The following is a 23,449-nucleotide window of genomic DNA, read 5'->3' as shown; positions in this document are numbered from 1 at the left end:
GTTGGAAGCTTGGTCATGGTGACATGAAGATGAGCTAGGGCTGCTGGTGGGATCTATTGGTGAAGTGCATCACCCAATTTAGATTTTCTAATACAAGTGCATCAACCATTTCAGATTTTATAAAACAAGTGTTGTATGCATTAGCCATATTGAATTCAGATTTTCACTTCCCCTAGGCCTATAAATAGGGAAGTTCTCTAAGCTTGTAAACACACCCCAAGGGGGGGAGCTCTCAAACACTTCTCTAGAGCTCCCTTCCCTTCTCTCCCTCAAATTCTCTTAATTTTGCTTTCTAGTTCTCAATTCTAGCTTTCCTTTTGCTTCTTAGTTGTAATTTATTTTTCTTTGTAATGTAAATTCTTTTCTTAAGTTTTCAAGTTGAATTAGTTTCCAAGTTTCAATTATGGTTTTTGTTCTTATTCATTATGCTTATAAGTTAATAGGCTAGTTTGAATGATTGATCACCATTTAGGCTTGCATGTTAGCTATCTTGGTTTGAATTAAGAGTATACACCATGCTTTAATTCGAATTGAACTATGAATAGGAAGAGTATGTATGGACATTCGACAACAGGGATTAGATACATACTTGGTTGTTTAAATTGTTCTTCTATGCTTAATGGGTTCCTAATGCTTAATTTTAGGTTAGACAACAAACGATCAAATTAGGGAATTAGGAACACAAGGTTATGACCACACACCATGGCTTAATCATACTTTAGCTAGAATCAATCCATTAATCTAATTGAACTTGGGAACTTATCTACTTGAGTTAGTTATTTTCTTTCTTCCTTGTTTTATTTATTTCCTTTCTTTTTCATTTCTGTTTTGTGTAGGGAAAATGAATTGGAGCATTCAATCACCAATCCTCGTGGGATCGACCTCGCACTTACATATGCTATACTACCAAACGGCTCGTGCACTTGCGAGTATCACAAGTTGAGGATGCAACTGAATCCATTTTGGTGCAGCTGTATCTACGCAACAATATGTTCCTTACATTGACACAAAATCAAGCATTACGGTCCCATGTATATAAGATAAACATAAGAAATAATTTAAAATGGCTACTTAAAGAATAAAACTCAAACTCGATATAAGGTAGGACTTCATCCGTATTCTCCAAGACATATAGATGTGCCTGGTTCAACAGGTCCTGATTAACTAAGCTCACTGTGCAACCTGACAATGGCTTTGAAACTCCCATCTTCTGGCTTGATGGCACTCCAACTGTACTAACATCAGATAAATGCCCGGTGCAAAACTCTTCAGCTTCTTCAGCTATATACAGCTCAGCAATGCAACCTTCGGGATGAGTACGGTTCTGAACATACCCCTTTAACACTTTCATATATCTTTCAAATTGATACATCCATCTAAAATAAACTGGCCCGCATAGACGAACTTCTAGGACAAGATGTACTACTAGATGAACCATGATATCAAAGAATGAAGGGGGAAAGTATTTCTCAAGCAAACACAAAGTAACTACTACATCTTCTTCCAACTTATCTAGCTTGGAAACATCTACCATCTTTGCACATATAGCATTGAAGAAGAAGCACAATCGAGTTATTGCATACCTTGCAGGCTTCTCCAAAACAGAATGAATTGCCATAGGGAGCAATTTTTGCATCAAGGTATGACAATCATGAGATTTAAAGCCAAGAAGTCTTGAATCTTTTAGAGATACAAGATTTTTTATATTTGAAGAATAACCTTCAAGGATCTTCATACCATAGAAAGAATTGCAAACCGCCCTCTTCTCTGCTCTTGATAAATTCCAATGCCCTAGAGGCAAGCGAGTACGTCTTTCTCCATACTCGGGTTGCAAATCAGTTTTGACCCCCATATTCAATAAATCTAACTGAGCAGCAATCCCATCTTTATTTTTTCCAGGGATCTCTAGCAATGTACCAATGATACTATAGCAAACATTCTTCTCAATGTGCATAACATCTAGGACATGCCTCACAGGGAGGTATTTCCAATACTCGACATTGAAGAATTTTGATTTCTTCTTCCAACAAACTCTGTCACCATCATTCTCACCAACACTTTGCCCATTTTTCGAGCCCCATTTGTAATTAGTACCTTCAATCATCTGCAGCACTTCTTATCTAGTTAATGGCTCGGGAAGTGTGCCATATTCAGGTTTCCCATTAAAAGCTGCACACTGCCTCTGATATGGATGATATGTTGGTAACCATTTTCTATGCCCAATGTAACAAATTTTGTGGCCATTTTTCAACCTGTGACTAGGTGTATCATCGCCGCATATTGGACAAGATTTATATCATTTAACGACACAACCAGATAAGTTCCTATAGGCAGGAAAATCATTAATTGTCCACAATAATACACCTCTAAGTGTAAAGTATTCTCTTATGTGTGCATCATACACTCCTCTAATCTCATCCCACAAAGATTTTAAATCATCAATCAAAGGCTCCAAGTAGACGTCTATATCATTTCCTGGTTGTTTAGGACCGAAAATTAATAAGGTCAACATCATGAACTTTAGTTTCATGCATAGCCATGGTGGGAGATTATATGTAACTAAGATAATTGGCCAACAACTGTATCTGCTACTTAAAGAACTGTGGGGATTGAATCCATCAGACGAGAGAGCCAATCTCAAGTTTCTCGACTCTTTACCAAACTCGGGCCATTTATCATCAATAAGTTTCCAAGACGAGGAATCCGCTGGATGAGACATATGACCGTCAATTGATTTTCTATCAGCATGCCAAGTCAAACTCTTAGCTGTCTTACGTGATTGAAACATACTTTTAAACTTTGGAATAGGTTAAAAATACCACACCACCTTCGCTGGCACACCCTCTTTCAAGATTGAATCTTTGCCTTCCTTCCACCTTGAGATACCACAAGTAGGACAATTAGTTGATTCTTCATAATCCTTTCTATACAAGATGCAGTCAATGGGGCATGCGTGGATTTTCTTATAACTCATCCCCAAAGCAGACAATGTCTTTTTTGCATCGTACATAGAGGAATGTATTGTATTTCCTTCTGGAAGCAAATCTCCTTTAGGTATCAATAATTCTATAAAACAAACATCACTCATCCCATGTTTTGCTTTCAAATTATATAACTTCACCAAAGCCAACAACTTCGTGTACTTACTGCAACCAGGGTACAAGGGTTAATCTCCATCCCCAATCACATTGGCAAACTCATAAGGATCTGATCCAATATCGCCTAAATCATTATCATCCATCCCTAATTCTTCATAAACAAAACTGAACCTACTTTGCTCATCTTCTTCCATATTTCTACTAGCATTAGTAGTCCATTCCTAAGGTTCTCCGTGCCATTTCCAAATCTTATAGCTTTGGTCAATTCCATTAAAGTATAAGTGCTCCCTTAAAATTCCAACCCCAAACAATCAAATATTCCCACATTTAACACATGGACAATGAATATGAGTTGTATTTCCAAGATTTTCTACAGCAAAATTCAAAAATCCTTCCACCCCTAACTCATATGCCTTCAATCTTCTATCCGCATGCATCCATGACTTATCTCTCTCCCACACTATACAATCATATATATAATAAAGTGTAAAGACCAGCAATGACAAACCACTATATTCACATAGCAGAGAATAATTTGATATATATAACAAAACAATAATCAAACGATGGTTTTTACAAAACAATCGACGGGTTATAGCGGTAGACGTGTTTACCGTCGTCTTTAGGCAACCTAAACCCAGAAATTTGTATTGCTTTTTGAAGAACAATATTCTGGGTTCAGTAGTCTAAAGATGACGGTTATTGGAGATACTGTCGTCTTTAGGCTACTGAACCCAGAAATTTGTATTGCTTTTCATGAACAAGTTCTGGTTTAGGTAGCTTGAAGACGACAGTTAGTGTAGAAACAGTCGTCTTTAGGCTACCAAATACAAGATTCAGATGACGGAAGTAAATGAACAACCGACATATAAAGAAAATTTAGACGTCGGTTTGGTCCATCTACTGTCGTCGTAAGTTACAAAAACCCACAACATAATTCTCCCATTCCCAATCACTTTCCAAGAACCATAACCAACCAAACATATAAGAACCCATAACAAAGAGTTATTATGAGAAGCACCAAAACATATATTAAGAACCCATAGCTCCCAATTAAGAACCCAAAGCTCCCAAAACATATATCAAGATAACCCATAGCTCCTAATTAAGAACACATAGCTACCAAAACCAATGAAAATATTTATTGATTTAAGAAGCCATAACGTAATATCATTAAATAAAGAGATTAGGGTTAGAACTTACATGTAGAAGACTTTAAGTTCAGAATTTGAGTTGAAGAGAGAATATAACCAATGCTTTGAGAGAGATCTCAACCAATGCTTTGAGAGAGAGAACGAAAACTTTAAGATTAGAATTTGAGTTGAAGAGAGAGAACAAAATATTTTAGGGTTTAGGGGAATTCTGAACATTTTAAATCGCGGTCAAAAACTTCAAAGGACTGCGTTTTTTAAAAACGACGGAAAGTACATACCGGACGTTGTTTAATATGAGCCTACGACGATGTTTTATTAAATACAACGACGTTGTAAAACTTAACTACGTCGGTATATTGAAAAAAAGTGTCGTAGTAAATGATTTTCACGTCACTTCTTGACAAAACCGACGTCTTAAATATTAAATAATTAGGTGGGCTTTGTGTTTCTTGGGATTCGGACATGCATAATTGACCAAAAACAGTGGAGAGAAAACCGGCGTCGTTTCAATATACCCTAAACCCTAAACCCTAAATTTTACAATAATTATAAATAAAAAATACGCAAGTATGAGAAAAATAAACCGAAAATTGCTACAGAATCCTTACAACAATGCCTTCCATATTAGTAGGCTAAAATTAGGAAATCATATATTTGTATTTATGGTTACCAATGGATCACATAAACCTTAGGGTTATATTATGAAAGTATAAACAATTTTGACTTTTGTTATCACTTGAAATTTTGAAAACTAAAATTACATTTTTCAAAGCTTTAGGGGGAAGAAAATCTGTCAATGAGTGCATACTATCTGTCAGTTTATTTTTCAGATTTTTTTTGAAATTTATTAAGAACATTAGGAATTAAATACAATAAACAAAACTTATTAATATTATATTTTTAAAATCTTTAGGGTGAAGACAATCATTCAATGAGTGCATGGTAGTTGTCGGTTTATTTTTCAAATTTAAAAAAAAATTATTATGAATATTAGTAATATCATATCATATAAAATTCATATTAATATAAAATGACACGTGTATATAAATGAAGTTGCATGCATTTACCACAACGTGGAACAAACATGAACGCCATCCTAGTAAGTTTAGACGTCGAAAATTTAATCACGATTGGCGGAGCCAATTAATGCCCACAAGGATCACTTGACCCTTCTCAACATTTTGAAAATATTATATTTATCTATGTTATCTAAGTTGTTTTATAGCTATACTTACTATTGACCCTTCGCACAAATGTAAATTGTCTACCATGAATATAAATATGATCCATATTTGTTTTCATGTCTTCATATGTCATTTATATGTGTGTGTCATGGATTTTATTTGATTTTCTCATTGTATCTAAAATCAACTATTGATACTCATTCATTATTTTTGGGTTGGTAGAATTTGGGTTATACTTACTAAGATATTAAATTTGTGATATTGAAATTTAAACATTATAATGAATTCTTATATATATTTTCCTATAAAAACTAAGTTCATTGTAATTACAAAGCTATTTAAAGTTGACCCTCCTTAACGTAATTCTTGGCTTCGCCATTGGGTACAAGTTCTAACGTCGCAAAACTACAAAAGGGCTGTCTAAATAAAAGGGTCCTGTTAAAAGAAATAAAGCAAGAAATATAAAATAGCCAGTAAAAAAAAAAAATAAACGACTCTACACAAACCATCCCAACCGTCATGGTATTAAAATATAAACGATGGTAATTCAAAAAAACCGACGTATTAAAACATGTAGACGACGGTAAATAGGAACCGTTGTTGGGTATAAGTTCTAATGTCGCAAAACTACAAAAGGGTTGCCTAAATAAAAGGGTCCTGTTAAAAGAAATAAATAAATAAATAAAAGATAGTCTGTAAAAATAAAATAAACGACTCTAGACAAACCACCCAACCGTCGTGGTATTAAAATATAAACGATGGTAATTCTAAAAAACCGACGTATTAAATCATGTAGACGCCGGTATATAGAAACCGTCGTTGTGTACAAGTTCTAACATCGCAAAACTACAAAAGGGTCGTGTAAATAAAATGCAAAATGCAGTGAGATGGCTTGTAAAACAAGTAAAACAAAAAGGAGTAAATAACTTAGACAATGGTTACTGAAAATAACCAACGTAGTAAACAAATGAGACGTTGGTAAATAGAAACCGTCGTTATTTTCAAGTTCTAAATAAAATGCAAAATATTGTGCAGATAAAGCAAGTAAAAGCATCGTGGTATTTCACTCACAACGACGGTCCTTTGACGAAAAAGACGTATTATGGTTTTCAAATGACGGTTAATATATACTGTGGTTGTTTTATAATTGTAACGTCAGAGATTAAAAAGGGCGACGTCTATTTAAAATTTTAAAAGCATAAGAAATAAAGTATCAGAGATTTTACCATTTCATCTTGCTCTTTTTCACCAGCATCAGCATCAAGTTTTGGATTTTCTTCCTTCAAAACTAGGGGTCTCACATTTGTGGCTCTCGAGCGCTTGCTCTGTCAAACATTGGATTTTTTGGGCTTTACTCTTGAGGCAGTAAAGGAATTGGGGTAATTGGAGTCCTGACCATGTTGGGATCAAAATTGGGAATTAGTTGACTGAATTGTTTCAACATAATTTCCCTCTCTGCTCTAACTGCCTCCAAAACAGTTTCCTTTGCCCTAGCCTCAATCCTCAATGTCTCCTCTCTGACTACCTCCATAACACTTTCCTTCAATTTGTCAGAAAATTTTACTCTCTGTTGTCTCTACAAATTCAAGAATTGACTTGGGGAAACCCCAGCTCCGACACCTCTAACTCTCCCACCATGCTGGGGGGGGGTTCCCAAAGCCAAAGTCAAAACATCAGTGCTCTCAAAGACAGTCAAAGTGCCCTTGGAGACTTGTTTTTTTAAATCATCCTAAAAGAAAGAGAGAGAGAGAGAGAGAGAGAGAGAGAGAGAATGTTAGTAAGTGAATTGATTGTAAAACAGATAAATAAAACATACAACTCAAAAATATAAACTGTCGTGGTAATTAAGTGAAGACGACGGTTTCTTTAAAACACTGGCTTAGTATTGATTTCAAATGGTGGTAATAAAATACCATCATTGTGTATCAATTATAACATCGGTAGAAAGAGAACCGTCGTATAATCAAAAGCTGTAAAACAGAAAAATAGACCCTAAACCTGAACACTATACCGTTGTGGTATTTCAATGAAGAAGACGGACTTTAGAAAAAACTGACGTAGTACAAAATTTCAAACGGCGGTAAAAAATTACTATCGTTGTAATTAAGTGAAGACGAATATGCTTTCTTTTCCAGAAATAGTGCAACACAAATTTCAGAGAAATAGAGAGAGAGAGAGAGAGAGAGAGAGAGAAGGAGAGTGTGTGTGTGTGTGTGTGTGTGTGTGTGTGTAAAGGAAGGTAGTTCTAAAACTTTACAAAAAAGACGTCTAACTTAGAAATATAAGTCATCGTAATAATTCAATCTAGACGTCTATTTCATGCAACGGGGGTAAATAAAAACAGTCGTGGTGTTTAAATTTTAACGATGGTTATTTAAACATGCAACGTCTATACTAAAATAAAAATATCTGTTTTTCAAATTTAGAACAGACTGAGTGAGACTTACGATTAATTTTGCCTTCTCTGCAACCTTTGGATCTGGGATGTTTCCCTATTTATCTTCTCTTGCCCTCTTCCATAGCAGAGAACGATCGATTTCTTCACCGGGCATGCTTTCTTCTAATTCATCCTCCAAACCCACATACTCTTTTCGAGACAATCTATGGTTGTACTCGCATTTTCCCCTCCTCTATGACTGCTCAGAATGCACAGCCCCAAATTCTGGGGATAACCTTAAAGCTACAAAGACATCCCATTCAGATTTCTTTATGAAGTTATATAGTTGAGGAGGTTCGTTTAACTTCTCCTCGTCATTCATGAATGGAAGGATAAACTGCCTCGTCAAGGTAGACTTGAAATCCTTCCACTTTTTGGCGGCAAACAATAGCACAAACTTCTTGGCCCCTTGCCCAACAACAAAAGCCATTTGAGTCCATTTCTTGTCCACAAGAGGGACTCTGGTGCGTGCCAAAACACCAATATAAGATTGCATCTCAACAGCAACCTTGCCATGTGGTCTACCCCTTTTATTGTACTCAACCACCGGCTTAATCTTCTGGATTTTCCTCTTCACAACACGGCTCATTGTGTTGATAAAGCGAGTCAATTTTGGCTCCGCATCAAATGTAGCTGAGCTAGGGTCTTTCTCAGAGGTTAAAGTACCTCTCATCCTCTTCGCGGGTTTGCTTTGAACTGATTTGGCCTCATCCATTTGAGCCTTTGAAACTGCAAGGTCCTTGCTTCAACCTTTTGACACTTGAGCCTCCTTACTTTGAGATTTCAAAACCATGTTTAGAAAGAAATTAAACCTGCAAGAGAAACAACGACGGTTCGTTAAACAGAACGGCGTAATAATATAGAGAAGATGTCGGTAAAAAAAACACCGTCGTGATATTTAATTTAAGACACCACCATCGTCGTACGAAAGAATAAAACGACGGCAACAAGAAATTACCATCGTCTTATTAAGAGGTGATAAAGGAGAAACCGCACAGTTCTCTCTCCCACGATCATATGAAAATAAGACGATAGTTTTATCTCGTTCATGTCGTATTAATTCCCATACCACGACAGTTATTAAGTCTAAACAAGACAAAACCGTTGTCTTACTGAGAGGTGATACAGGAAAAACCACACAGTTCTCTCTCCCACGAGACGACGGTTTTATCTTATTACCGACGTATAAATTGTCACACCACAATGGTTATTAAACATCGTCGTGCTTTTTGCAATAGTACGGATTTAAGCACCGTCGTGGTGTGTTGATTCTAACGTCACAAAAAAAGAGCAAACCGTCGCCTTGTTGCTGACGTATTAATTATCACACCACGATGGTTATTAAACACTGTCGTGTTTTTGCAACAGCATGCTTTTAAATACCGTCATGGTGTATCAATTCTAACATCGTAAACAAGACAAAACTGTTGACCTCACACGTCGTGAGAGTGAGGGACTAATGAAATTAAAGAAACCACTGAAATATTTCAACATTTTGAATAGAGTCTTGTTTCCAGACTCGTTGTTTCAAAAAACAGTTCAAATGAAATTGAAGGAAAAAAAAAAGAGTGAGAAAAAACATTTGGCGTGCAGAAAAAGTTTCCTTCCTTCTTAAACTTTGGATATTTGGGGACAAAGACCATGACGCGATTCAGATAATGGCGATGACGAAGCCGCTTTTGGGACCTGAGAGGGAAACTAAGATATTTTATTGGTGAGAGAGAACATAAAACTTTAGATTAGGTGACGAAAAAATTTATATATTTTCCCAAAGTTCAATAACACGACGATGTTATTAAAAACTGCCCTCTATGTACTTAAAACGACGTGAGATAAGTAAGAACCGACATGGTTATTAATAAAGCCAAACGACTTTTGGAATTCCGAAACCGCCGTGGTTATTGAGATTTTACATTACACAAGTTTACTTTGGACGCCCTGATATTACACCTTACGACGGCGATTGTTTATGTAGATCTGTCGTAGTTTTTCAAAATTCAACAACTTTTAGTTTTAGGAAACCGACGTGGTTATTTATAGTTACATGACACAAATTTACTTTTACTGACGTGGTATATATTTAATACAACGCTATTTATGACTACACCGCCGTGGTTTTGAAATGTTAGACGACGGTAATTATAAAATCACCGCCCTAGTATGTTTTTGGCAATTCTTGTCATTTTGTTGATCTACCGTCTTAGACTACCAAAATAAAAACGAAGACAACGATTCACTGATAAAGTCAGTCGTATAAAATGTACGATTACGACGGTAATTTTCATTTTCTTGATCTACCGTTGTAAGCTACTAAAATCCAAAAATTAAATCTAAAAAAGCAATACAATTTTAAGACGACGGTACACAGAAAGAACAGTCGTATAAATAAATAACGACGTGGGAAAATAATATTAACGGCGCTATAACTAAAAAAACCGATGTGGTTAGTAGAAACAACCACCGGCTGTATTCTAAATAACCGCCCTAGTATGTTTTTAAAACGATGCTATGATAGTCGGTACCGTCATGATTTTTACCCATTAGACTGCAGAAATTATAAAAGGACCGTCGTGGTTAGTAAAGATATTTTGTATAAATAGGTTCTTTTCATGTGTTCTTTCACTTGCAGTTTTCACTTAGGGTTCCAACTCGAAAAAAAGTCGCTCTCTCTCACTGCATTCTGGGGGCAATAATTTGGATGTAAACGATGTATGTGTTTTGGTGTATCTCAAAGACACCAAAACGCACACATCGTTTACTTTCAAAACATTGTCTTTCTCAAAGGTTGTCGTCATCATCAGTTCAGTTCAGGTTTGGTTTAGAGGCAAATGTTTTGGATTTTGATGCGTATGTGCCTTTGTGTATCTCAAAGACACAAAGACACAAAGACACATACGTCATCAATCTTTAAAATATTGCCTTTGTGTATCTCAAAGACACATACGTGATCAGAAACATAGATCTCACTGGTAAGATTTTGTATCTCTTGTGATCTCATTTTAATTTTCATGTGACGACGGTTTTCTATATTCTTGTCATTTTGTTGATCTACCGTCGTAGGCTACCAAAATCCAAAAAATAAATCTTAAAAAGCAATAAAAATTGAGACTTTGGTTTACATATAAGGCAGACGTATAAATCGAATAAATACAACGTAATTTTAACTTCACGATGTGGTAAATTAATATTATATGACGCTAATTGAACAAACCGACGTGGTTTTACTAACTTCTACGAACCGTCGTCGTGTACTAACTCAATACATCTTAATATATTTAAAATACGATGTGGATATTCTAATTTAGACATCGTTTTCTACTCTTCTACTGTCGTGGTTCTCTACTACTCTATATGACAGTAATGTTGTAGATACCGTCGTAGTACCCTCTCAAATAATAAGTCGATAAATTTATATTTAGCGTCGTGGTACATTGATTCAATATGGCACTGTTTTGTAATATACCGACGTGGATTTCGTGATATTATACGACGCGGACTAAGAACTATTGGTCGTGTTTATTTAGGAGTTAACACAGCGACTGTTTTGGTGAACCGTCGTCTTTACTTTCTACATCGGTGTCTTCATACCTGCTGTTGTTGTTTTTGGGGTCAGACTTTAACTTTGTAGAAAACCTTTTTAATAAGACGACACTTTTTTAGTTGGGTGGGTCATATTTAAAAAATATCCAAGCGAACCTCCATTTTTTAGGTGTTTAAGTTACTTATCCGCAACGGTTTTCTGTTACCGTCATCATTCTAAACACAACGACGGTTTTTTGTTCTATCGTCATTGTTTTCTGATAGTCTTTTTCACTTTTTGTAGTAGTGTCAGGTGTTGTATTCTTGTTTGCAGGAGAAGTAGTGGCATGGAAAAGTGTCAAACAACAATATGTATCAACCTCAACTATGCAGGCTGGATTCTTAGCAGTTTATGAAGCTACTTCAGTAGCAATGTGGCTTAAGAATTTTATGTCAGTGTTGAGAATTGTGGAATCGATACAGAGACCAATCCAGCTGTGGAATGACAACAGTGCTGCAGTTTATTTTGCAAAGGGAAATAAGAGATCATCAGGTATGAGACATCTGCAGTTAAAGTTTTTGTCAGCAAAAGAGAAGATCTGAGATGGTTATACAACTTTGGATCACATTTGGACAGATTCTATGATTGAAAACCCCTTGAACAAAGGTTTGCTTAATCATGTTTTTCATAGGCACGTTAGAAGCATGGGTTTGCAGATCAGTTTTGATGTTTAAGTTAGTGGGAGTCAGTAGGAGCCAGAGTTAGTTTTGTTTCATTTAACTAGTTTCAATCAAAGTTGTTATTACAGTTATATTTGATAATATTATTCAAGTTTTTCTTAAAATCGTGTTTTTCAATTTATAAATGTTTTGGCATATGGATGAAGGAAGAATCTGCAAAACTTGCTAGCACTTGTGTTTTGCATTTTCATATCCATAAAGGAGCCATGGTAAGTTTTATTAAGACCTTAGTAGTCTTGTAAGGGTGAGCTAAGAATTTTTTTGATCATCCAACACATTCTAAAGCAGATCTGAACAATTCTTTGATCCTAATTCAGTTGGCAGCCTCATGTGTTGTTATAGACTTGTATGTGTGGTTGTAAAAGACTTGAATGTTATAAATTCAATGTGCTTTGACAGTTCCATATGAGTTTATATCAATGATAGTGGCTTCGATAAGAAACTGAGAAGTTTAAAGTCCTAAATTGGCCATTAGGTGATTAATCTTGAGTCACAATGATTATTTGACCGAGTGGAAGAATGTAAGATAGTTTACTATCTTAAACTAAACTCGCATAAAGTGGTCTTCTAATCATTATCGGATTGCAAGACCTGCAGATTAATCAAGGACTTAAAACAATCTCATCCAGTAGACTTTGTATCAGTGTTTTAATTGGATTACAAGGCTAAAGGGGTTTCTAGTTCTGTTAGAATTGGGATTCATTGTTCTATATAAGGATACCTCAAGGAGTTTCTTGATGGGCAAGACTCCTTGAGTGATGTGTATAAATAGAAGAGCTCCCTCTAAGAGCCGAGACACACAACTCATCGAGATATTCACCCCCTCTAGAATATTAAGCTAAGGCAATTGATTATCTTAGAGAAGATCTCTCTCCCTCAAGTGTTCATTCCAATGGCATAACAAGGTTAGTGTTCAAGTTTAATAGAGACCGAAACCGGAGAAGTATGGGCACATAACACATCAAGCGGAGTCTTGAAATCAAGAACCCAACGAGGAGTATGATTAATCAAATAGGCAGCGGCCAAGACACCATGTCCCCAAAGATGATGGGGAACATAAGGGAGCGGGCAACTTCAAGTAACTGACAATTCTTACGTTCAAACACACCATTCTGTTGAGGAGTGAATGGAGTGGTAGTTTGGTGAATGATACCTTGATCACGGAAGAAATAGGTCAAGGTATGATTCACATATTCACCTCCGTTATCAGTCCGAAACACTTTAACGCGGACATGAAACTGAATAGAGACCATAGCACAAAAATTATGGAAAATATAGGCAACATCATGTTTATTCTTCATCAAATATACTCATGTTAAGCGAGTGCAGTCATCAATAAACGTAACAAACCAATGGAAACCCTGAGAAGTCACACGGGCAGGACCCCATACATCTGAATGTACTAACTCAAAAGGCAATGCAGCTTTATTATTACTTAAGGGAAAAACAGTACGGTGGCTCTTGGCCATTTCACAAGTTTCACATTTGAAGCTAGACTCATCACACGAACTAAATAATGAAGGAAACAAATGTTTAGAATAACCAAATGACGGATGTCCTAAGCGATGATGCTACAGCCAAAGTTGTTGCTTGTCTTTGACACTACCACTCTGAACTTTATTAGTGACACAACCACGAACTGCTGCTGCCGGTAACTGTAAGTAATACAACCCCCCCTATCCATTTACCATGCCCAATCTTCTTGTGAGTCCTGAGATCCTGGAAAAAACAATAGGTAGAATAGAAAGTAGCAAACGTGTTAAGTGTATCAAGTAAACACCCAACAGATAACAAATTGCAACGAATATTTGGAACCAAGAGTGCATAAGACAGAGGTAAAGAATGAGTGAGGTGGATGGTACCTTCACCGGTAACTGGGAAAGGTAAACCATTAGTACTAGTAATATAAGGGTCACGAAGGTTACGTGACAACTCATCTAACATATTATTATCATAAGTCATATGATCAGAAGCACCAGTGTCAATTATCCAAGTATTAGAACCCATATTTGGCATGGTATCGGAGGTACACAGATTTGCAAACAGGGCCAGAGGATGGGCCTCATCTTGAGTCATAGTGCAAGCGACCTTGGGACCATACATACGAGCTTTGTAGTCAGCAAACCAATCAGGGTAGCCATGCTCCTTAAAACACTTTTCAGAGTAATGATCAACATTGCAATGACGACACTTACGAGGACCTTCAAGAGAGCTAGGAGGACTTCCAAAAGGACGAGACTTAGCGGAAGAAGAGAATTTTCTGGACGAGGAGCGACCGGTCGTTGACGAGCTGGGTCCACTTTTAGGGCCATCGAACCTCCTCCAAGCATAGCGAATTGACGGGTGTCTTCCTCCATAACCATGGAATAGGCTTCGAGAGGAGGCGAAACAGGACTAAGAGCAAGGATACGGCTACGGACACCATCATACGGTGGATCAAGTCCTCTAAGAAAATCATAAACTCGATCGGCTTCAATCTCTTTCTAACAACGAGCCACATCAGCAGCACAACTAAATTCATTCGGACGCAGACAATCAATCTCCTGCCAGATAGCATGTAGTTTTTCATAAAACACTTTCACAGATTCACCATTATGACAGATGAGTATGGACTGCCGTCGGAGTTGGAACAACCGAGAACTATTCTGAGTCACAGTATAGGTCTTCCGAGCGGCCTCCCATATATCAAAGGCTACACCATGTTCAAACAAGGCACGAACTGGTTTAGTCATGGAATTGAGAACCCATGACTGCACCAAGCAATTATCTTCTTCTCATTCGGCATAGGCAGCGAAATCTGGGGACGGAGCAGGCTTCTTCCCGTTAATCCAATTTGCCATACGACAACCAGTAATCGTAATAAGCGCACCACGAGACCAAAAGGCATAGTTGGAGCCATCCAATTTGTCAAAAGTAATTGGGGAAGAGTAATCAACCGAAGGACGGTCCTCCTTCGCTTCAGACGCACTAGAACACACCACAGCTTTGGAATCATCACTCATGATAGCAGCGGAAACACAACACGAAGCAGATACAATAGAGAGACATAGGCACGGGCACAAGAAAGAAACCCTAAAAAAAATAGGGCACATAATAGAACACGGGTGGGGACAACACACACACATGTTACCAGAAAGTCGGCTCTGATGCCAAGTCAAACAATATGAGTAGAATATTTTCAGATGTATTTCATTCTCTGAAAGGAGTTATTTATAATATAATGTTACAAACCCTAGCAGGATTATACTAGGAAATAAGACAAGTCTTAATTACATAATATCTATACATAAGAAAATAAGTAAAATCCTAATAGAATAAGAAGGAAATATCCTAACAGAACTAAGATATCTCGCCAACAGAGTGTTCCTTGGGGGTAAACAAAATCATGATCCAATTCTTCCCTCTCAAAACCTCATTAACTTGCTCTCATTCTATGAATTTTATATATGTTGATAGCATCTGAAGACTGCCATTCGAAAGTAAGAAGTGTTGTATACCCCAAAAAAAAAAAAAAAAAAGAGATGCATTATTTTTTTTCTCTGGTTTTGCTTCTTATGACACCTGATGGTCCTAATTAGAATGTGTTTTATTCGTATTGCAGAAGGCTGAGCAACAGAAGGTTGGAGAACTGGACAATCAAGCAATAATTTCTTACAAATGAATAGGTAAACCACAAAATTCTCAAGGTGATATCCCTTGGCCGAGAGTGAGACATGAGGGGAGGGGCAGGACACTGAAATTTCCCGGTGAAAAAATCAATAGCCAAAGGCATATATCCACACTGATTAACATTACATGATATTATTTTTGTATTAACATATTCGTTGTGTCATCCCCATAAACAAATGTGTATATATTGTTGCAGTCAAGAAGGGTGGTGAAATCGAAAAGACTGATGAAGAAGATGTTGAAGATGAGTATGGATTGGATAACATTGAATCTTCTGGTGTACGGTCGGATTCTGAACTAAAAGGGGGATCTCATACTGAGAGGGAGCTACAATTAGATGCTGGAGATGCTGGAGGTGATATAGATACACTACTACAATTTTAGCTTATACCGATGGACTAATACTGGCAAAAGAGCAGCTTAGCCAGTACTTGGACCCAATACTGGCGAAATAAAGTCATTTGTCACTACTAAATAATACTGACCAAGTCTTTTGTCATTACTAAATTTACTGACCAGCCCCTGTGCCAGTTTCTTTTAGCGCGGGAAGCAAAAACTTAAGCGCCTAAATTTTCAGAGTCACTGACGAGTTCTATTGCCAATACTATTCTTAAATATAATTGTTAACTTCAATTCTTTACTTAAACTTTTCTATTCCTCCAAACCGACCATCTCTTCCCTCTTCTTTTCATTGAAGAAGGAATTGTACTCTTCCTTAAAGCTAGTGGAGTTGGAGGAATGTGTGAAAGTGATTTTCATGTTGCTGGTTCAGATTGAGAGAGAGAGAGAGATTAAATTTGGGGGTTTTCTTTGCTCTTCTCAATTGGGGTTGTTGATTCAAATTGAGAGAGAGATTAAATTTGGGGATTTCTTTGCTCTTTTCAATTGGGGCTGACTTGGTTGTTCTTCTTTAAAGAGAGCCCCTGTTCTGGTGAGATTTTTGTTCTTATTTTGTTTTTTTATTTTGTTTTTTCAAGTATTTGAGAATAGGTAATGACCCATGAATCCTTCCAATTAGTTGTATAGATGAAGCTTGATTACATCCTTTGATTTTTCAAAGCTCTTGTTTTAATTTTTTATTATTTGTTGGTGAAGTCTGATGTGTGGGTATTCATGTATTATTCTATTGTAGGAGTGTTGAATTTTTGTTGGAAACTTGGAATCCAGGTGTGTTTTCCTTTACTTTTTTATATTATATGGTTGTTCTCTGATTATTGTATTGAGATTATCGGGCTTTCATCTATGAGTTGATATATTTTGTTTCATATGTATACTTTATTTGTTGTTATGACGTGAGTTTCTTTAGCTATTAAGTGGGTCTGGTTGTTTGGTGTTATAGTTCTTTTCTTCAGTTGAATGAATATGCAATTTTTTAGTTAATATATTCTTTAGACTTAGGTTTTTGTTATTTTAATTTGGTTTTGCTTGTGAATTGAAGTAGATGGTAATGAGGGTCATCCAATGGATAATAAATTGACCCACCTGATAGGAATTTATAGACAATAAGTATGAGGGATGATCTGTGCTGAATAATTGTATTTGGTGCCTTGCACTCAATATTAGGTGAACTATGGATAAAAGTTGGGTACATTTGAGGAGAAATTGTAAGGAATACGCAGATGGAATGAGAATGTTTTTAGATGACGTCTTTGCTAAAGTGGGTTTTGGAGAGAGGGTCATATGTCCTTGCAAAAAATGTTGTAACCGTTATCGCTATGAAAGAAACATCATCTAGCTGCATCTTATAGAAAAAGGAATGGATCCAAGATATATGAATGGCCCTTGGAGGCATCATGGGGAGCCCATGACAAATTTACCATTCCAAGAGGATATAGAATCAGTTCACAATGAAGAAGTTTGTATAGATGACATTCATGATTTTCTCAATGAAGCCTTTGTGCAACCAATAATTGGAGAAATTGTTGGGACTTCGAGAGAGCCACCTATCTTTGATGGCCAAACACCTGAGGCTGAAATGTTTTATAAGTTACTTGAAGAAGCAGATATGGAGTTGTACCCTGGGTGTAAATATAAGAAATTGTATTTTGTTGTAAGATTGTTCCAGAAATTGTATTCTGTTGCAATTCATCATTGTAGAGTTTATTGGGCTAGTTCTATGTTGACCACAATTTGATGGAGAAGGATATATATATATATATATATATATATATATATATATATATATATATATATATATATATTTCTTTTTTGTTAGGCTGAAATGCAGGAAAAGTTGAAGGAATTGGTTGAAGATGAATGTCCTGATAATTTAGAGACACGAAGAAGGGCTTATGTCGAGGCAATGGGTCCTGAGACAAATAATAGTGTTTGTGGTGAAGGACTTGGGGTGAAACCCCATCAGGTGCCTTGGATTCAAACGAAGGCAGGGTCATCCAAGAGATTGCGAGGGCACGACTATGTTCACCTTGAGTCACAGTATGTAGAGTTACAAGAAAGGTACAAACATGACCAGGATCATTGGCGTTCTGAATTGAAGGCAACACAGGAGTTGCTAAAGCATAACCAGCAAGAGATTGAGGGAATGAGGCAGATGTTATCGCGCTCATCGGCTTCGCATCATCCATTGTACTAGCAGCTGCCAAACCCATTCCATATGCCGTATTACTCGCCGCAAATGTTCCATCAAATGCCTTATCAAGCCAAGTCAGTTACTCCTACTGGTGGGTTAACTGGATTGTTGAGGGGGGATGCAGACCCCAGTGAGACTGACTTTTTAGTATCAGATCAAGGTACTCATGGACTTGAATAGATGCAGTTACTTAGTGTTATGCATTTTTGGTATAGTTGCTGACTTTGTATTTTGGACCCTAATGGTGTATGCATACTTTTGTAGTGTATTTGTTGAATATTTGGCATTGCATACTTTTGTATAGTAAGGGCAACTAAAGTTTTTGAACTCTACTGATGTAGGCAGACCTTTGTAATATTTGGCTATTGTAATCGACATTGGTACTTTATATTTTATAAGGATGGTGGTTGAATGGTTCAATCTATGAGTATTTATAATTGTTATTACATTTTTAGTATCCATTAAATTTTTATGAAAGAAAAATGCCCATATTATATTAGGAATTCGTCATCTTACTATAAAAATTTGAGTCTGTAAGTCTGTAACCTTCTCCTGCAACCTCTTACAAAAGAGCAAGAATTTGTCATTGTCATTTTAACTTCTCTTGTAAAGCATCGCTGAAAGCATACAAGGTACTGGCTAAAGAGCTTTTGCAAGAGGTATGCATTCGACAGAGATGAAAGGTCTTGAAATTGACTGAAACTTTTTCTTTTTTTGGTTAAAAATAATACTGACAAATCTTTGGCCACTAGTACTCAATCCTAAAATAATAATCCTGACAAAAGTTTGCTTAACAGTGGCTATTTGTTTTGTCAGTAAAACACTTTATGACTTGTGTCAGAGACACACCTCTACTGACGAATAAGTTGCAAAAGTTGGTCAGTAATAGTAATACTGACGGGACTTAGACTATACTTATTTTCGTCGCTGCACTCGTCAGGAAGCCATTACTGACGAATTTCCGTAAGTATTGGGGTTTTTACTGACCACAAAGGGTTGCCATGACAGGGGAAAATTGTAGTAGTGATACTGGAGATGTTGGAGATGATGGAGATGCTGGAGACGTTGATCCTGATACAAAGGTGGATCTTTTAAGGGTAGATATAGCCGGGTGTCGATACTTTATCAATGAAATGGTCGTTATTCACTGCAATTGTAGACAGGAGCTGGAGAATGGAATTGAAGCTCAACTCCTACATATAAGTGCACGGTTGCATGAGACTTACAATACCCCACTGATCAAAAAATTTACTTTCGATTACGTTGCTGTAGATGGTGATGAATGGATTTTACTCTAAATGAATGAGATGTTTTTTGATATCTTTTTGCAGCATGTACGCTATATTTTCGCCTTCGATGTGCTTCTAGAGATAGATGATTATAGGATCCAGCTGTATAAGGTAGATGATTTTGATGGAGGGATAGACCACTTGCTTGGGCATGTGCGAGTTTCTGGCCACAATGGCATTCCTAGTTTGGAGGAGACGATTAAAGGAATGATCAGGCTACATTATCCTTAAAGTGAGTTCCTGGTCAGGTATTACAGTTTTGAAGACATATCCGACGACTCTAACAACAATGAGCCTCGTAACATTGTTCAGCTGGACGTATCCACATTGGGTTGGAAAGAATTCGAATTCGAATTAGACTTGGTAAGGGTAAAGCCTTGCAATCCTCCTCAGTTTCAGTAGGTAGCAATACTCTAAGAAAGGCAGGTAATAGTCCAGAGTTTCGTAAACTTAGTTGTAGAGGGAAGAATTGAGTCATGATTTTGTTTACCCCAAAGGAACACTCAGCAATAGGAGAATATATATACCAACAACATTTTTTTCAAGAGTTCACTTACCGCACCATCTCTAACTGGGGCTTCTTTGTTTGATGTTTTAACTGGCGTTCTCCTTGAAAATGATTGTGCAAAAGATAAGGAGTGTTCTGGATGAACCCATCTTAAGTTCTTGGAAAGATGTAAAATTGTTGCATCATGATTAGGGCTGGAAATTGCCTCCGCCATCCTCTTTGAACCATTAGTGACAAAGATCAGTTTCTTTCTATCAAAATCATAGCATATAGAAATTTGTATCATATCTCAAAAATAGAAGGAAACCAGATATATAGCAAAAGAGATAAATGAATGAGCAGAGAAGGCATGAAGTTGCAAAGATATAAGTAAAGACCTAGTAAACTTAAAACTACAGAAAATCACAAGTTCCAAATTTGGAATACCCAAAAAAAATCCGTGCATTTTTTAATAAGTAAATTGATACTGATCATCAACTCTTACAGAAAGCAGATACGATTTAGGGGAAGGGGGACTTGTTTAACAAACACCACGATTTAGGATATGCCGTCCTGCAAATCCCAAGGAGGCCGCAGCTGAAGCAGATCAGATGGGTTTTTGAAACTTACCGTGTACTTGTCGTCCTCAAACTTCATCACAACCCCCACCCACCAAGTATCAAGGTAAGAGGCGTCTACGACGTCGGCTGGCTCGAAGGGCTGGTCAGGATTGTCAGGAGGAGGCGCTGGCCGGATGGAGCACACGTCAACGAGCTCAGTGAGTGGCTTGTTTGGGTCATCGTCATAGACCAGATTATTGTACTGCGCCAGAGCCTTGCTTGAGTTGCCAAGGTTGTTCCTTTTGTTGTTTGTGGCCGGATCTGATGGTTCGGGGTCAAGGATTATGGCTGACAACCATGGGACCTCTGTAACCCTCTTCGTTGCTACAAACTTCCACCTTTGAATCCTTGCTCAAATGCGCCTGCCTCCGCTTCACCATTGTTTTCTCTCACTTTCTCCAGACATAAAAAACACACACTAGATCTAGTAGTATTTAGTAGCAGAGCGGTCAGGGTCAAATTTTGGGAGAAAAGTGGGATATTTTTTCTCTCACATCTGGTGAAACGACTGATCGTTAAATTTTAACGAGTTATCGCGTAAATCAAGTTTCCTTGGAAACGACACGGTTTAGTCCCACTCAGAGTTGTTTTCTTGGATTGGAATCGGATATTTCGGTTATCGCTAGACCCACATATATTTTGTTGGGCTTCAGCCCACCTTCATACCACTTTACATTACAATATGAAGGGCTAGGTTCTAGTGAGAACGTCTTTTTGCGAACAATTGGTGCGAACTTCTATCTACACCGTTGGATAAGCTTTGATGGTTGAGAGTATAAGTTGGGTCCAATTAGGTTTCACATAGAAACGGGTATTAAAAAAAGGGAGTTTCACTAAAACATCCAAAATGGGGGCTGAAATTATAAAAAAACTCAACACCCAAAACACTTTATAAACACACCCAAAATCCATCATACACACACTCAAAACCCATTTATAAACACACCCAAAAAATATACAATTGTTGATTTTGGGTGTGTTTCTATGTTTAAATAGTGTTTGGGTTTTTTTTATAAATTCATGTCTAGGATTGGGTTTATTTATAAATTTGTATTAAAAAAAACCCACATACTCGGATCATCTTCCTCTCTTTCTTTTATTTTTGGGTCTGGATATCATATTCATCTCTTTCTTCCACCTCTCTTCTCCATATTTCTCTCAATCTCTCTTACCCAAACTCCATCAAACACGCCACCTTCCCCAATATCCACCTTACCATCTTGCCCAGCCACGTCTGTTGATCTCCGCAAATCTCATGGCCTAGTGCTCTGGGCCGAAGGGATCTGCATCAACACGGGTCGTCCTTCTTTGGTACGATGTGGTTGTGCGCGGGCGTGGCAACACGATCTACCGTGCATTCGAGGGTGATGCGAGTGAATGGGTGGATGAGTTGCGCGCTTGTTTGAGTTTAACTTCTAATCAGAGCGATTGTGGCTGAGAAAAGAACTGGTCTCGGCCGTCAGGTTCACGGCCTGAACTACAAGGCCGTTTAAATGATGGCGTAACTGGTGGATTTTCAGGTGGTGCTCTGGTACGCCGTTGGATTGCAATGGTCGTATGATATGTGGGATGAACAAAAAAAAAATATCGAGGATGGTGCTCCAGCGCCTTAAAAACCAAGGTTTGTATAATATATTGATGAATGGATTTTCCTACAAGCTGTCACTACTCCTAACAAAGCAAGTAAATGTACTAAAAGTGCATTACAGGAATATAAATGACAGAAGGTAAATGACAGGAAAATATAATCTGCTCCGTTGGAGGCTTGTGTTTGGTGTCGACCTCTTAAACGTAGTTAGAGCCCGGTATTTATAGGAGAGGTCCTGAGAAGACAATAAGACTGAAAATTTGCATGATGAGGTTGATCAGAGATAGTGGGTAGTCGAGCTGACATTTAGGAACGTGAAGTATGGTGGTGTGACCCCCCATAAATCCTGGCTGCCGCCTTGATTGTGGGTTCTGCGTCTTGGGCCTTGGAGGAGCATTTAATGCTCTGGTCTGATGGTTGGTGACTCAACCTCACAAGTCATAAGATTTTCGCACCTAATCACCCTGATTTTACTCATCATATCCTGACTTCAATCACTTCCTCTCTTCCCTTGTGCATTAAATGCTCTTACGTGGATCGTGGGTCCTCTGCTATAGTCAGGGGCGTTACTTCGTTAAATGAAGTGTGGATCGTGGGTCCTTTGCTTTTTAAACTGCAGAATACTCACAACTCATCAACATTTGGGTGGAAGCTCAACGCGGATTTTCCAAACCCCGCCTTCATAAAGACCAGCAACCACCACATCACACAGAGTTTATTATACCAAAATATGTTTTAAATAATGTCTAAACGAAAGCTAATAGGCATTAGAGCCTCAGCCACTTAAAGACTAGTGGAGAAAAAGGTAACATTAGTTTCCAAAACGCATTCATCTAAGAGCAAACTCAATTGATGTCTACCAAAAGACAAACAAAGATGAAAGACTTTCCATTTATTGTCTCCACATTAGAGTCACTCATCATCCTTAAAAACATTAAAAAAAAAGACATTAAACATAGCTTTATATTGTATGAGAGAGGAAGGCAACAACATGATTTAAATTACTTGTACCAACAAGACTACAGATTCCCCTTTGGTACCAAAAGGTAGGAATCCAGTCTTAAGAAACAAAA

At 37.3% G+C, this 23,449-nt stretch overlaps 1 long non-coding RNA gene and 1 pseudogene across 3 annotated transcripts; both read right to left on the bottom strand.

Annotated features, from left to right (window-relative positions):
• Positions 1-2,116: 2,116 nt before the first annotated feature.
• On the bottom strand, positions 2,117-3,365 carry LOC148293885 (uncharacterized; annotated as a pseudogene).
• A 10,168-nt stretch (positions 3,366-13,533) lies between these two features.
• Positions 13,534-21,303, bottom strand: LOC110755893 (uncharacterized). Of its 3 annotated transcripts, none has more exons than XR_015836672.1 (4): positions 20,799-21,303; positions 20,239-20,406; positions 13,996-15,205; positions 13,534-13,852 (listed from the first exon to the last, which is right to left on the bottom strand). It is a non-coding gene; the product is annotated as an uncharacterized LOC110755893 (long non-coding RNA). The 3 variants fall into 3 exon arrangements; XR_015836671.1 differs by having other exon boundaries at positions 13,996-15,100; positions 20,799-21,302; XR_002526573.2 differs by lacking the exon at positions 13,996-15,205 and having other exon boundaries at positions 20,799-21,289.
• Between the last annotated feature and the right edge of the window lie 2,146 nt (positions 21,304-23,449).

The sequence above is a fragment of the Prunus avium genome, chromosome 6 (assembly GCF_965620075.1).
Source record: "Prunus avium chromosome 6, drPruAviu1.hap1.1, whole genome shotgun sequence".
Classification (NCBI taxonomy): domain Eukaryota; kingdom Viridiplantae; phylum Streptophyta; class Magnoliopsida; order Rosales; family Rosaceae; genus Prunus; species Prunus avium.
The sequence above is the reverse complement of the archived record's forward strand: the minus strand, read 5'-3'. Positions and strand labels throughout refer to the sequence as shown.